Source organism: Salvelinus fontinalis, unplaced genomic scaffold (genome assembly GCF_029448725.1).
Source record: "Salvelinus fontinalis isolate EN_2023a unplaced genomic scaffold, ASM2944872v1 scaffold_1128, whole genome shotgun sequence".
In the NCBI taxonomy this organism is placed as follows: Eukaryota; Metazoa; Chordata; class Actinopteri; order Salmoniformes; family Salmonidae; genus Salvelinus; species Salvelinus fontinalis.
In genome coordinates, this window is record NW_026601337.1 from 13,600 (window position 1) to 29,289 (window position 15,690).

The 15,690-nt window shown below is 40.9% G+C and overlaps 1 pseudogene; it reads right to left on the reverse strand.

Annotated features, from left to right (window-relative positions):
* Window positions 1-2,714: 2,714 nt before the first annotated feature.
* On the reverse strand, window positions 2,715-11,936 carry LOC129848712 (zinc finger protein 271-like; annotated as a pseudogene).
* Between the last annotated feature and the right edge of the window lie 3,754 nt (window positions 11,937-15,690).

Genomic DNA, 15,690 nt, shown 5'->3' on the forward strand with positions numbered 1-15,690 from the left:
TGTTGATAGCGAGTTGTGTTGCTAAAAACGTAGCAGCTAACTAACTGGCTACTGATCAACCTATTGTGTGTATTGAACATTCACATTGGACAGCCTTACCTGTATAGTAGCACCAACACCCATCAGCCCAATCTCTTCTTGATGTCAAAGCTGCAGTGTATTGTTGCTATAGGAGTATTAAATTAATGAAGAATCCAATTTTTTTAAAGCCCCGCTAAGATGTCGCCATACTATTCCTTTAAAGCCCCTCTGTCAGATATAAATCATCAGTGGGAAACAAACTGACATGGAAACAATGGAGCAAATGGATCACTATCAGAGTGTATTATGACATCATATAGAACTACTCAGACATTCCAAATATCACTTGATTATCAGAGGGGTGTATTATGACATCGGATAGAACCCCGCCCACATTCCACTGAAAAAAGTGATATTTTTTTTCCACAAAAAATATTTTTTTGAAATATTTAACTTTCACACATTAACAAGTCCAATACAGCAAATGAAAGATAAACATCTTGTGAATCCAGCCAACATGTCAGATTTTTTAAATGTTTTACAGCGAAAACACCACGTATATTTATGTTAGCTCACCACCAAATACAAAAAAGCACAGACATTTCTTTCACAGCACAGGTAGCTTGCACAAAACCAACCAAACTAACCAAGAACCAACCAAACTAACCAAGAAACAACTTCATCAGATGACAGTCTTATAACATGTTATACAATAAATCTATGTTTTGTTCGAAAAATTTGCATATTTCAGGTATAAATCATAGTTTTACATTGCAGCTACAATCATAAATAGCACCGAAGCAGCTAGAACAATTACAGAGACCAACTTGAAATACCTAAATACTCATCATAAAACATTTATGAAAAATACATGGTGTACAGCAAATGAAAGACAAACATCTTGTGAATCCAGCCAATATTTCCAATTTTAAGTGTTTTACAGCGAAAACACAATATACCATTATATTAGCTTACCACAATAGCCAAAAACACAACCCATTTATCAGCAGCAAAAGTTAGCGATCACAAAAAAACAGCAAAAGATATATAATTTTTCACTAACCTTGACAAGCTTCATTAGATGACAGTCCTATAACATCAGGTTATACAATACACTTATGTTTTGTTCGAAAATGTGCATATGTAGAGCTGAAATCCGTTGTTATACATTGTGAAAACGTAGCAACTTTTTTCCAGAATCTCCGGATATATTTCTGACACTCACCTATTCTGACCAAATAACTCATCATAAACTTTACTAAAAAATACATGTTGTACAGCAAATGATAGATACACTAGTTCTTAATGCAATCGCCGTGTTAGAATTCTAAAAATAACTTTAGTACGACATACAGCTTACGTTATAGCGAGACAGCGCCCAAAATCGGGGCGGAAAATAATACTAAACATTTGACAGAAATACGAAATAACATCATAAATGGGTCCTACTTTTGCTGAGCTTCCATCAGAATCTTGTACAAGGGGTCCTTTGTCCAGAATAATCGTTGTTTGGATTTAGAATGTCCTCTTCGTCTGTCGAATTAGCAACCAAAGCTAGCCAAGTGGCGCGAAACTGTCCATCGTCACCAAACGCAGAGAACGGAACACGCCAAAACTCCCGATAAACTTTCAATAATCTGATAAAACTATATTGAAAAAACATACTTTACGATGATATTATCACATTTATCAAATAAAATCAAAGCCAATATTAGCCGTCTATAACGAAAGCTTTTCAGAAGGCAATCCAGAGTTCCTTCACGCGCCTTCCTGAACAAAGTAAAATGGGGTCATGTCATTCCAAGAGCTCTCTTTTGACCTCAGATCAAGCTAGACACTCCATTTCACCTCTCACTGCCTATTGACATCTAGTGGAAGGCGTATGAAGTGCATGTTTATCCATAGATTTCAAGCAAATGAATAGGGAGGCCCTGGAACAGAGCCTCGATTTCAGATTTTTCACTTTCTGACAGGAAGTTTGCTGCAAAATGAGTTCTGTTTTACTCACAGATATAATTCAAACGTTTTTAGAAACTTGAGAGTGTTTTCTATCCAATAGCAATAATAATATGCATATTGTACGTGCAAGAATTGAGTACGAGGCAGTTTAATTGGGGAACGATTTTTTACAAAGTGAAAACAGTGCCCCCATATCCCAAAGAGGTTTTAACTTGTATTTTTCCATTCGGCACATGGGAATTCAACAGCAAAAGTAATTTTTGGTTTCGTAAAGCCTTTTATCACCAATAAGTCTGTCTGATCAAAACATTTCTTGTGGAAAAATGCATATATTGTGTAATGCAGATTTTAGAATATTCACATGAACATCTGTTGCAAATTACATGGAAACTTAGCTACTAAGGTGGATATTGATCCAACACCTGCCGCTTATTCAAACCAGCCCACTGAGCACAGACGTCAGTTCAACATCTAGTTTCTATTTACATTTCTTTGAGTCGTCAACTAAAGTCAATTCAACATGAAATCAACATAAAATGTCACCTGTCATTGGATTTAGGTTGCAAGTCCATGAAACAAAAGGTGTTTTGTTGAAATGACGTGGAAACGTTTATTCAACCAGTGGAAGCTTGCACCCAGGAAAGTGGAACGAGGAACTCTTCTTTGAGACAATGATGAAACAGCAATCCGTGGGAGAGTTGTGGTGGATATTATAAAATAAGGATCTGCTGGAGTCCAAGTCAAACCAAGATTCTTTATTTTTGAGCTCAGAGAGAATAACAGTTACACAGCGCAGTGTAGACAGTCCCGTGTGTCTCAGTTGGTAGAGCATGGCGCTTGCAACGCCAGGGTTGTGGTTTCATTTCCCACGAGGGGACCAGGATGAATATGTATGAACTTTCCAATTTGTAATTCGCTCTGGATAAGAGCGTCTGCTAAATTATGTAAATGTAAATGTAGACAGTTTGAATTCCTGAAGCATTAGGTGATGAGCACATACCTTTATAGTTTCCTGTTCCTGGGAGGGACTTTATTCATACAAAGACGCAGGGGCAGCTGGTTTGCTACGCAGGATGATACTCCCAGGAACAGGAGATTATAATAGGTCAGTTTCACAAGGTTAGTCTGTGGTGGTTAATTTCTGTATTACCAAATGAGGAGAGACAAACTTCACACACCAATCAGAGTTATACTTAAACTACATCTTTAATAATAAGATCTTTGCAATGACTTTCAACAATTCACTATTTCTAATGAACCGTTGAGAGTTGCAACACAATGGCTACTGAGATCTTTTATAGCAAAGATCCACCCCCCTAGTCGACATAACAAACCACAGATATTAGGAACAGTTCACAAAGTGAGACTTTATAATGAGAAAGGAGTATCCTGTAGCCAGATAGCGTTCGCTATAATTTATCATTCAGTTTGGTCCCTAAGACGAGGTTCTAATCTCTTTCCTGGTACTTCATAGCACAAAAACACCAACTTATCCAATGGCATAACTCAATTATCAACTCTAGATACTCCCATCTCAAGTAAAACCCCTTCTTGACCCCACTCCTGGACAAGCTCACTGAGGGGAGTGAGCCTCTAGGTCATACACTATCCCAGGATAAGTGCAACATCAGAGAGGACATACAATGGTTCCAGACACTGCCATACACCTCCCCCCAATGCCAAAGGAGGGAGTGACTTGCGCACAGACATTATGGAAACCAGTAATTGGTTCCCCATTAATCACACCATCCCTTCACATAGTTTAACAGATACATTCACATATGAAGACAATGTTCCCTCCTGTCCTCTTCCCTTCCTGATATTCTGCATAGCACCAGGGACATGTGAAAGACAAGCCTGACCTCTCCCCTCTCTGGGCCCCAGGTGACTGAGCCCCAGCTGAGGGAAGAAGTGCAACTGCCAACACCAGAGTCCGAAGGGATACATTCTAATAACAAGTATATCACATCAGCATATTATGCAGATAAGACAATTAATTATCTATGTTACCCAACTAATTCTGATTCATCCGCCACAAGTCACATACTCAGATATGTGGACACATACAATTAACATTTTGCATTACAGAGTCTGTGAACATTTGCATTTCATTAAATCATCAGTGGGCCAACATTGCAAATGTAAACAACGGAAAAATGCATCACATCCAAATATCACTTGATTATCTGCAGTGCTGGAGGAATGACACGCAGATAAACACACACACAGTGTCAGAGTTTAAAAAAGGACCATTTAAAACAGAAGGAATATGACCTACTCTATATTCAAACTAAATATTCAATTAATGTTTTCTAATAAAAATATACAAATATATGTTTTAGTATACTTTGTACAATTCAAGTTCTTATGGTAAAAACAGGTAATCATTATCAGTCAACAATATAAGACAGCAATTCCCCTGTGTGTATTCTCTCATGCCATTTCAGCTCCCCCCGGCTGGTTGAAACTCATTCCACACTGGGAGCAGTGGTAAGGCTTCTCACCTGTGTGTATTCTCTCATGTTTCTTCAGATTCCCTGACCGGTTAAAACTCTTTCCACACTGCGAGCAGTGGTAAGGCTTCTCCCTGTGTGTATTCTCTCATGTTTTTTCAGATCCCCTAAATCGTTAAAACTCGTTCCACACAAGGAGCAGTGGTAAGGCTTCTGCCCTGTGTGTATTCTCTCATGCCGTTTCAGATTCGCCAGCTGGCTGAAACCCTTTCCACACTGGGAGCAGTGGTAAGGCTTCTCACCTGTGTGTATTGTCTCGTGTTTTTTCAGATTCCCTGACCGGTTAAAACTCTTTCCACACAAGGAGCAGTGGTAAGGCTTCTCCCCTGTGTGTATTCTCTCGTGCCGTTTCAGATTCGCCGGCTGGCTGAACCCCTTTCCACACTGGGAGCAGTGGTAAGGCTTCTCACCTGTGTGTATTCTCTCATGTTTCTTCAGATTCCCTGACCGGTTAAAACTCTTTCCACACTGCGAGCAGTGGTAAGGCTTCTCCCCTGTGTGTATTCTCTCATGTTTTTTCAGATTCCCTAACTGTTTAAAACACTTGTCGCACTGGGAGCAGTGGTAAGACTTCTCACCTGTGTGTATTCTCTCATGTTTTTTCAGATTCCCTAACTGTTTAAAACACTTGTCGCACTGGGAGCAGTGGTAAGACTTCTCCCTCTTTTCGCACTGGGAGCAGTGGTAAGGCTTCTCCCCTGTGTGTATTCTCTCATGCCGTTTCAGATTTGCCGACTGGCTGAAACCCTTTCCACACTGGGAGCAGTGGCAAGGCTTCTCACCTGTGTGTATTCTCTCATGTTTCTTCAGATTCCCTGACCGGTTAAAACTCTTTCCACACTGCGAGCAGTGGTAAGGCTTCTCCCCTGTGTGTATTCTCTCATGTTTTTTCAGATTCCCTAACTGTTTAAAACACTTGTCGCACTGGGAGCAGTGGTAAGACTTCTCACCTGTGTGTATTCTCTCATGTTTTTTCAGATTCCCTAACTGTTTAAAACACTTGTCGCACTGGGAGCAGTGGTAAGACTTCTCCCCTTTGTGTATTCTCTCATGTCGGTACAGGTCCTTTAACTTGTTAAAACACTTTCCACACTGGGAGCAATGGTAAGACTTCTCCCCTATATGTATTCTCTCGTGTTCTTTCAGATTCCCTAACTGTTTAAAACACTTGTCACACTGGGAGCAGTGGTAAGGCTTCTCCCCTGTGTGTATTCTCTCGTGTTTTTTCAGCTCCCCCGACCGGTTGAAACACTTTCCACACTGGGAGCAGTGGTAAGGCTTCTCTCCTGTGTGTATTCTCTCGTGTTTTTTCAGGTTCCCTAAATCGTTAAAACTCTTTTCGCACTGGGAGCAGTGGTAAGGCTTCTCCCCTGTGTGTATTCTCTCATGCCGTTTCAGATTTGCCGACTGGCTGAAACCCTTTCCACACTGGGAGCAGTGGCAAGGCTTCTCACCTGTGTGTATTCTCTCGTGTTCTTTCAGGTTCCCTAACTGTTTAAAACACTTGCCACACTGGGAGCAGTGGTAAGGCTTCTCCCCTGTGTGTATTATCTCATGAACTTTCAGGGTACTTAAATGGTTGAAACACTTTCCACAGTGGGAACACTGGTGTCTTCTTGTTGGTTTGGACGTCCCTGGCTCTGGTTCCTCTGAGTCTGGACTTCCTCCTGCCAAAGACAGTGTGTTTTAAAAAAAAAGAGACCTGAATGAAACCTCCACATGATAAATAGGCCTTGCTACGGGGGTAAATCCTAATCAGATCGCTCAATAACCTAAGGCCACTTTTAACTTCTTGCGACTATAGGGGGTGCTATTTCGCATTAGCATAATTAACTCTACAGATTAAACTGCCTAGTACTCAATTCTTGCTCGTACAATATGCATATTATTGTTATTATTGGATAGAAAACACTCTCTAGTTTCTATAGCCGTTTGAATTATGTCTCTGAGTGGAACAGAACTCATTCTACAGCACTTTTCCTCCCAGTGAGTGAGTTTCCAGAAATCTTGGCCTCTGGTTCCAGATCAGTTTTAAACCCACAGTATGTGCTATGAGGATACAAACACTGCCCACGCCTTCCTCTAGATGTCAGTAAGTGGTGACAATTTGAATGGAGTCGATTGCGCAATCACAGGCTCTATAAATGACCAAAGACCGGAAGTAGGATTCCTTTGGAGTCTGCGCTCAACGCAAGAAGGATATCTGACTGGCCTTTTTCCAAGTCTTGGTTTAGCCAGTAATATAGCGTCGGTCATGTTTTTACTCGTTATAGGTGTTAGAAACATCATAATGTAGTTAATTTAAACCGTTTTATAGCAATTTATATCCGTTTAGTGCGATTTTGAGGCATTGCTTTGTAATAAACTTTGAAGCTCCGGGCACGTTTCGGGGTCCCGGTCGTACGTTAGTGAGCATTTCGACGGACAAGTGGACATCTTTCGACCAAAAGAAGATTAGACCCAAGAAAGGATTCATTGCCCAAGAATATGATGAGAGAACAGCTCATAGTAAGAACAATTTATGATGATAAATCGTGTTTCTGTCGATAAATGTTAAACGTTTATGTCGCCATCTTGTTTGCTATAGCTTCGCTTGGCGCAACCTGTATTGAAAAGTAAGGATAATTTAAAAAATGTAAATCAGCGATTGCATTAAGAACTAATTTGTCTTTCGATTCCTGTCAACCCTGTATTTTTTAGTCAAGTATATGATTAGCTATTGATTAAACTAGATCACTCAAAGATGGCGATCGACTTTACCAGGTTTGTTTTGCTACTATTTTCATTGTATAACCACGTTTTTTTATGGCTAAATATGCACATTTTCGAACAAACTGTATATGTATGTTGTAATATGATGTTACAGGAGTGTCATCTGAAGGATTCTGAGAAGGTTAGTGAAAAAATTAATATATTTTGGCGATGATATGATATCGCTCTCTTTGGCTAGAATCAGTGCTCGGGTAACGTTTGCGTATGTGGTATGCTAATATAACGATTTATTGTGTTTTCGCCGTAAAACACTTAGAAAATCTGAAATGTTGTCTGAATTCACAAGATCTGTGTCTTTCCATTGCTATGTGCTGTGTATTTTTAAGAAATGTTTTATGATGAGTAAATGGGTAATACACGTTGCTGTCTGTAGTAATTCTAGGAGCTTTGGTGAGATTTGTGATGCTGGCTGCAAAGGCAAACTATGATTTATACCTGAAATATGCACATTTTTCTAACAAAACCTATCCTATACCATAAATATGTTATCAGACTGTCATCTGATGAGCTTTTTTCTTGGTTAGTGGCTATCAATATCTTAGTTTAGCCGAATTGGTGATAGCTACTGGTGTTGAGAAAAAATGGTGGACAAAGAAAAAGGGTGTCTTTTGCTAACATGGTTAGCTAATAGATTTACATATTTTGTCTTCCCTGTAAAACATTTTAAAAATCTGAAATGGTGACTTGATTCACAAGATCTGTATCTTTCATTAGGTGTCTTGGACTTGTGATTTAATGATATTTAGATGCTACTATTTAAATGTGACAAAATGCTAGCGATGCTAATCAGTGTGAGGGGGGTGGGGGGGGATCCCGGATCCGGGTTTCAGAGGCAGTAAAAGTTAAGAGAGATCTTTGATGAAAACCTGCTCCAGAGAAGAACCTGCTGCTTGAACAGAGTTCTGAGTATAGGGTCTGAATACTTAAGTAAATGTAATATTTCAGTTTTGTATTTTTTGATAAATTAGCAAAATTATCAAACAAAAATGTTTTTGCTTTGTCAGTATGGGGTATTGTGTTTTTAGAAAAAGGATGTAATGTAACAAAATGTGGAAAAAGTCAAGGGGTCTGAATACTTTCAGGAGGCACTGTACTCTCCGATAGCAACGGCCAATAGCAGACCCCTTCCTATATCAGGGACATAGTCGCTCCCGTCTTCCATGTGTGAAAGGTAACCTGGTGAATATCATAGAATCAGGGTTCTGTTAGGTAACCTGGTGAATATCATAGAATCAGGGTTCTGTTAGGTAACCTGGTGAATATTATAGAATCAGGGTTCTGTTAGGTAACCTGGTGAATATCATAGAATCAGGGTTCTGTTAGGTAACCTGGTGAATATCATAGAATCAGGGTTCTGTTAGGTAACCTGGTGAATATCATAGAATCAGGGTTCTGTTAGGTAACCTGGTGAATATCATAGAATCAGGGTTCTGTTAGGTAACCTGGTGAATATCATAGAATCAGGGTTCTGTTAGGTAACCTGGTGAATATCATAGAATCAGGGTTCCATAAGGGAACCTTCAGTTATATTTCAGTGACTCGTTAGTCTCTCACTTTGGGGATATAGTCAAGTACCACAGAGCTCATACCCTCTCTGATGCCAAGTCTAGACAGGATCATCCCTCAGAGGTCCCCACTCTACTCACCGTATGTGTAGTGATGTCCAGTCAGTAGAACCTCATGAAGGTACATCACCACAACATGCTGCATTACAGATCTCTTGAACAGAGCTGCCTTTGAACAATGCCTATGTTGTAGCCATACCTCTGGTGGATTGAGCCATCAAGCCCTCCGGAGGTGTCAGATGCTTGCAACTATAGAACCTCATGAAGGTATGGGGGTGTAACTCATTATACGGATGTAATGGCTAAAGTAAAGCAGTTTTAAACAAGATAAATCTCATTTCTATTCTTTCCAGCAGCTCCAACAGCAGAAATGGCCTCAAGCAAAACATAAAAATCCCAGGATGGGACTAGCTGTTTGGGTACTGGGCGTAGGTGACCCTTCATAAAACAACAGATCAGGGGGTGTTCCACTGTATAGTTGTTGCAGCCTAAATGGCAGCCAAATATACATTTATAGTTGAAAAGGCTTTCCTTCGTCAGAAGGCAGAGTAGCTCTGAAACAGAGCAACAAAGGGACTGATTTGTTTCTGATCTCACCATCTGTTAAATACACTGTGCTATAGTAATTATTGTGCTATAGTGAGTGTGTGGCTCTAGAACTCTGAATATAGGTTATTCTCAAGGAGAGCGGTCACGTGTGTTGAGAAGCAGAGGATCACTGGTTTGAGCCTGGTATGGGGACAGGGACAGTGGATGAATTTCAACTGTTAGCATCAGTTACACATTTTATGAATAAAGTTAGTCATTTCCAAATGAACCATGTTCTTTAAGGTCAATATGTTGGAGTTCAGGCTTGACCTGTTAAAGTAGGAAATGAAATGAACTTTGTCCATTACAGAGACGGAGGTCAAGACAAAAAAAGGAGCTTGTTTTAAAATACATATTGGCCTGTTTAACAAGTTGTGTAGATCAGATATTAATGAAGCAATACAGACCACATTGAAGTGTCTGGAGTTTAGTTTGTGTGTTCTAGAGTCTTGTAAAACCTGGGGGGTTGACTGGGACAGACAATGTAACATCCATGTTTTTAGGAAAAGGTTTTGTAAAACATTCACCTTACATCAGATTATCTTGAAACTTTCTCTCCAAAGCTAACTTTCATCAATGTTTTATATGGTCTATTGGTTTCTCTCTTTTCATTGACAGAATCCCTTTTCAGTGTTATGATATTCATAACATCCATATCCACGAGTCTATCTTCCTGTCAACTAACATAACTCTGCTGGTTGTCCTGGTAACAGATACCAGTCTATCTTCCTGTCAACTAACAGAACTCTGCTGGTTGTCCAGGTAACAGATACCAGTGGGCAGATGTATTGTATTTGTTCAAACTAAACTACAGCACTTACTTTGATGAGTTAAACCTGATCCTTTCTTCTCTTCTCTTCCTCTCACAGTTCCACTCAGACCCGTTGTTTTCCTGCAGTCCACCAGCAGCACAGACAACCTCTTCATACCCAGCAGTGAGGCGCTACCGGGAGAGGCACGACATGGGGACTCTGGGAGGGTGGAAGGGCTAGCGTTGTCCTGGTAACCATAAAGAGGGGACACAGACACATATCATTATGAATGCTTATGTCATCACTGTCATGAAGTGGTTTACAGAAACCCAGCCCAGACCCCGATAGAGCAAGCTGTATTTTAGACCAGACCAAGCTGTACCATCTGGTGTTCTGATCTGGAGAGACTCTTCTCTTCCTTGTCAGCATCAAGATGTTGTTGAGGCTCCCCAGAGGATCCACAATAGTCATGTCTCTCTCCTGTGTGAATGAGAACATCAAACAGATAGTGAACTTACGACCGGGTGGCGCAGTGGTCTAGGGCACTGCATCGCAGTGCTAGCTGCGCCACCAGAGTCTCTGGGTTCGTGCCCAGGCTGGGCTGGGTTCACGCCCAGGCTCTGTCGCAGCCGGCCGCAACCGGGAGGTCCGTGGGGCGACGCACAATTGGCATAGCGTCGTCCGGGTTAGGGAGGGTTTGGCCGGTAGGGATATCCTTGTCTCAGTATGTAAAATGTAATGAAATGTAAAACATGTAATAAAATGTATGCACTCTACTGTAAGTCGCTCTGGATAAGACATCTGCTAAATGACTAAAATGTAAAATGTAAATAATCATAGGGTCTTACAAGAGGCATTAATCTCTCTAAACAGGGTCTAAAATGCAAATGTTAAAGGGTCGTTCCACTGAATGGGACCTTTTGCATACCTTTGCTATTTTAAGTATAAATGATGCTCCAACATTGCATTTTAAAAGGCTGTTATACTAGATGAGATGCACTTTAATGTAGACCACATGGATAATTTAATAAATCTAATTTAAAAGTCCCCAAAATATATGTACCAATGGCAGATTAAAACTAACAAAGGCAGATGGCCCCTTTAACAATTCCTACAGTACTGAACAACATATTCAAGTGTAGAACTTCAGTAGAATGCCCCTTAAAACCCCACATTAGTTCAACAACGGCATAGTGTGTGACTCTGTTTTTAAGACAGTACTCACTGGAGTTAATCTGATATTCTGTCTCCTCCTCTTTCACTCCCAAGACGTCTTCCTTCTTCACCTCTACTGAGATAGCATCGTCTTCCTTCTTCACCTCTACTGAGATAGCATCGTCTTCCTCTCTGAAAGGTTCTTCCTCTGTTTCCTCTATAACATCCTCTTCTTCTTTCACGACAATGTTCAGCCTCAGAGCTTCTTTCTGCATACAGCAGACCTCTTCTTTAACAGGGGATGAGTAGTTTAGTGAGCTCATGGTCTGGGATGTTAGAATTAGCGACTAGCCTAGTGCTAGGCTCAGTATCAATGTTTTAACAACTTTGAAAATTGAACAAGCAAATTAGGTTAAAGTTAACCAGTTGATACGTCAACTGAAATGTGTTTAAAACACTGAGATTAGCTAATGTACATTAACATGGTCTAAAGCGTCAATCTTTCAGTTTTATGTTGGCTAGCAAGCTACCGAGGTGGTTGAAAGAGTAGCCGCGTTGTTGTTCCTGAAGAAGCGTCCGGTCCAGTCCATTACACGTCACGCAAGAATCAACACCTGAAAGACGCATATCCCCGTCTGCTGGCTGGAGTGGGTAACGCAGTTTGGAAACAACAGTTACTACACTTTTTGTATTGGAAAAAACGTCAGAATAATTTAACAATAAGCTGATATATAGTAAATGATGAATACATACTTCTATGAATAGGTAGTGTTTTAATAAACATTTGCTCTGTTAATTTTTCACATTAGTTTTTATCTAGATGTGACGGTACTATTCCCTTAAAGCTACGCTCTTTAAGATACAAATCATCCTGTAAACCAGGGGTGGGCAACTCCAGTCCTCGGGGGCCTGATTGGTGTCACACTTTTTCTCCATCGCTAGCAAACACAGCTGATTAATCAAACTGCATCCTAAACTGAAGATTATGATTAGGTGGTTATTGGAGTCTGGTGTGTTAGCTGGGGCTGGAAGCTATGATCCCTTATTGTCACTAGTTAAATCCCCTTCAATCAGTGTAGATGAAGGGGAGGAGACAGGTTAAATAAGGCATTTTAGGCCTTGAGACAAATGAGACATGGCTTGTGTATGTGTGCCATTCAGACGGTGAATGGGGGAAACAAAATATTTAAATGTCTTTGAACGGGGGATGGTAGTAGGTCCCAGGCGCCGGTTTGTGTCAAGAACTGCAACGCTGCTGAGGTTTTCCAGCTCAACGGTTTCCCATGTGTACCAAGAATCATCCACCACCCAAACAGTGGTGTTTAAGATGAGGCAGAACGATTTGTTTTTTCATGAGCATGGCCTTAATTCTATTACAGCATATTGGATGACTGTCATTCATATTCCATTCACCCTGTTCAATGTAACAGCAATAGGTTTCGGCTACTACATGATACTAACATTTTCCCTATACCCATCATGAGATTGCTACAACCTAGCCTATGACTGAAAGTTTAGAATGTAGGTGCACACAGGTCGAGATAGGTTTTTTAGGTGAGAGACAGTCTTGAAGACATCACCAACTAATTATCATGGTCCAAACACACCAAGACAGTCGTGAAGAGGGCACGACAACAACTTTTCCACCTCAGGAGACTGAAAAGATTTGGCATGGGTCTCCAGATCCTCAAAAAGACTTACAGCTGCACTATCGAGAGCATCCTGACCGGTTGCATCACCGCCTGGTATGGCAACTGCTCGGCATCTGACCGTAATGCACTACAGAGGGTAGTGAACATCACTGGGGCCAAGCTTCCTGCCATCCAGGACAATTATAAAGAAAGCCCCAAAAATTGTCAGATGCTCCAGTCACCCAAGTCATAGACTGTTTTCTCTGCTCCCGCACGTCAAGCGGTACCGGAGCACCAAGTCTAGAACCAAAAGGCTCCTTAACAGCTTCTACCCCCATAAGCCATAAGGCTGCTGAACAATTAATCAAATATTCACCTGGACTATTTACATTGACCCTCCATTTGTTTTGTACACTGCTGCTACTTGCTGTTTATTATCTATGAAATGTCACTTCACCCCAACCTACATGTATAAATGACCTCGACTAACCTGTACCCCTGCACATTGACTCGGTACCAGTACCCCCTGTATATAGCCTTGTTATTGTTATTTTATTGCGTTACTTTTTATAATTTATTACTTTTGGTCATTTGCTCATTTTCTTAACTCTTCCTGAACTGTACTGTTAGTTAAGGGCTTGTAAGCAATTCACTGTAAGGTCTACACTTGTTGTATTCGGCGCATTTGACAAATAAAGTTTGATTATATTTGACAAATTCAGGTATGTTTATCCCGTTTTTTTCTGTTTAAGAAACATTTGTCTCTAGAGAGCTGAAAACAGCAGGTCTGGGACAGGTAGCACCTCCGGTGAACAGGTCAGGGTTCCATAGCCGCAGGCAGAACAGTTGAAACTGGAGCAGCAGCATGGCCAGCTGAACAATCGGGGGAGAAGGGCCTTGGTCAGGAAGGTAACCAAGAACCCAATGGTCACTCTGACAGAGCTCCTCTGTGGAGATGGGAGAACCTTCCAGAAGGACAACCATCTCTGCATCACTCCACCAAGCAGGACGTTATGGTAGAGTTGCCAGACGGAAGCCACTCCTCAGTAAAAGGCACATGAAAGCCAGCTTGGAGTTTGCCAAAAGGCACCTAAACGACTATCAGACTATGAGTAACAAAATTCTCTGGTCTAATGAATGCCAAGGGTCACGTCTGGAGGAAACCTGGCACCATTCCTACGGTGAAGAATGGGGTTGGCAGCATCATGCTGTGGGGATGTTTTTCAGCGGCATGGACTGGGAGACTCGTCAGGTTCGAGGGAAAGATGAAAGGAGCAAAATACAGAGAGATCATTTTTGAAAACTTGCTCCAGAGCACTCAGGACCTCAGACTGGGGCAAAGGTTAACCTTCCAATAGGACAACGACCCTACGCACAAAGCCAAGACAACGCAGGAGTGGCTTTGGGAGATGTCTCTGAATGTCCTTGAGGGGCCCAGCCAGAGCCCGGATTTGAACCCGATTTAACATCTCTGGAGAGACCTGAAAATAGCTTTGTAGTGACACTCCCCATCCAACCTGACAGAGTTTGAGAGGATCTGCAGAGAAGAATGGGAGAAACATGAGGCTCCTGCTGCTGCTGTCCTCAAGGGCAAATTGACAGATTTTTCACCTAGTTGTCTTTGGGATTCAAACCAGAGATCTTTCGGTTACTGGCCCAACACTAGTAACCGCTAGGCTACCTGCAGCAGGAGCCCCATGTTGACAGGAGAGCCCACCTTTATTTTTCCCTCATTATGAACATTCATATTGGTCAACAGTCAACCTATTGTGTGTATTGAACATTCATATTGGACTGTAGCAGCTAGCTAACTGGCTACCGATCAACCTATTGTGTGTATTGAACATTCATATTGGACTGTAGCAGCTAGCTATCTGGCTACCGATCAACCTATTGGGTGTAATGAACATTCATATTGGACAGCCTTACCTGTAGAGTAGCACCACCACCCATCAGCCCATTCTCATCTTGACGTCAAAGGTGCAGTGTATTGTTGGTATAGTTTTTGATGAATAATAATTCAAATTGTGAAAATAAAAGTGTACAATTTATATATATATATATTTAATCAACTTTAAGATACTGTTTGCCTCTATGCAGAAGTAGAAGCTGAATAGGAATATACATTATCAATAAATAGTTGATTGTTCTTTTTTCACATCATATAAGAATACTGAGCCACAACCTGTAAATGTGACCATACTATTCCTTTAAAGCCCCACTAAGATGTCCCCATACTATTCCTTAAAAGCCCCTCTGTCAGATATAAATCATCAGAGTGGGAAACCAACTGACATGGAAACAATGGAGCAAATGTGTCACTATCAGAGAATTATGACATTATATAGAACTACTCAGATATCCAAATATCACTTGATTATCAGAGGAGTGTATTATGACATCATATAGAACTACTCAGACATTCCAAATCAGGCTTCATCCATATCATGAAGGTGGATATTGATCCAACCATTTCAAAAGTAATGACCGGGCTGACGGAAACAGCATTTGCCTGTACACTTTTATTAATGCAGATAGACAATTTGTTTGTTCGTTTTACATGGTGGGATCATTTTGTGTCAGTAAACATTTATGAGCGAGAAATGGTGGAAACTCCTTCATGCGCAAATATTTATATAATAACCATCATATCGAAGTTAACTTGAAGTCATGTGATGATATGTTGTGTGGTCCTCCCTCTACGACTTGGGAACCCATGCAGTTTATTAGGCTA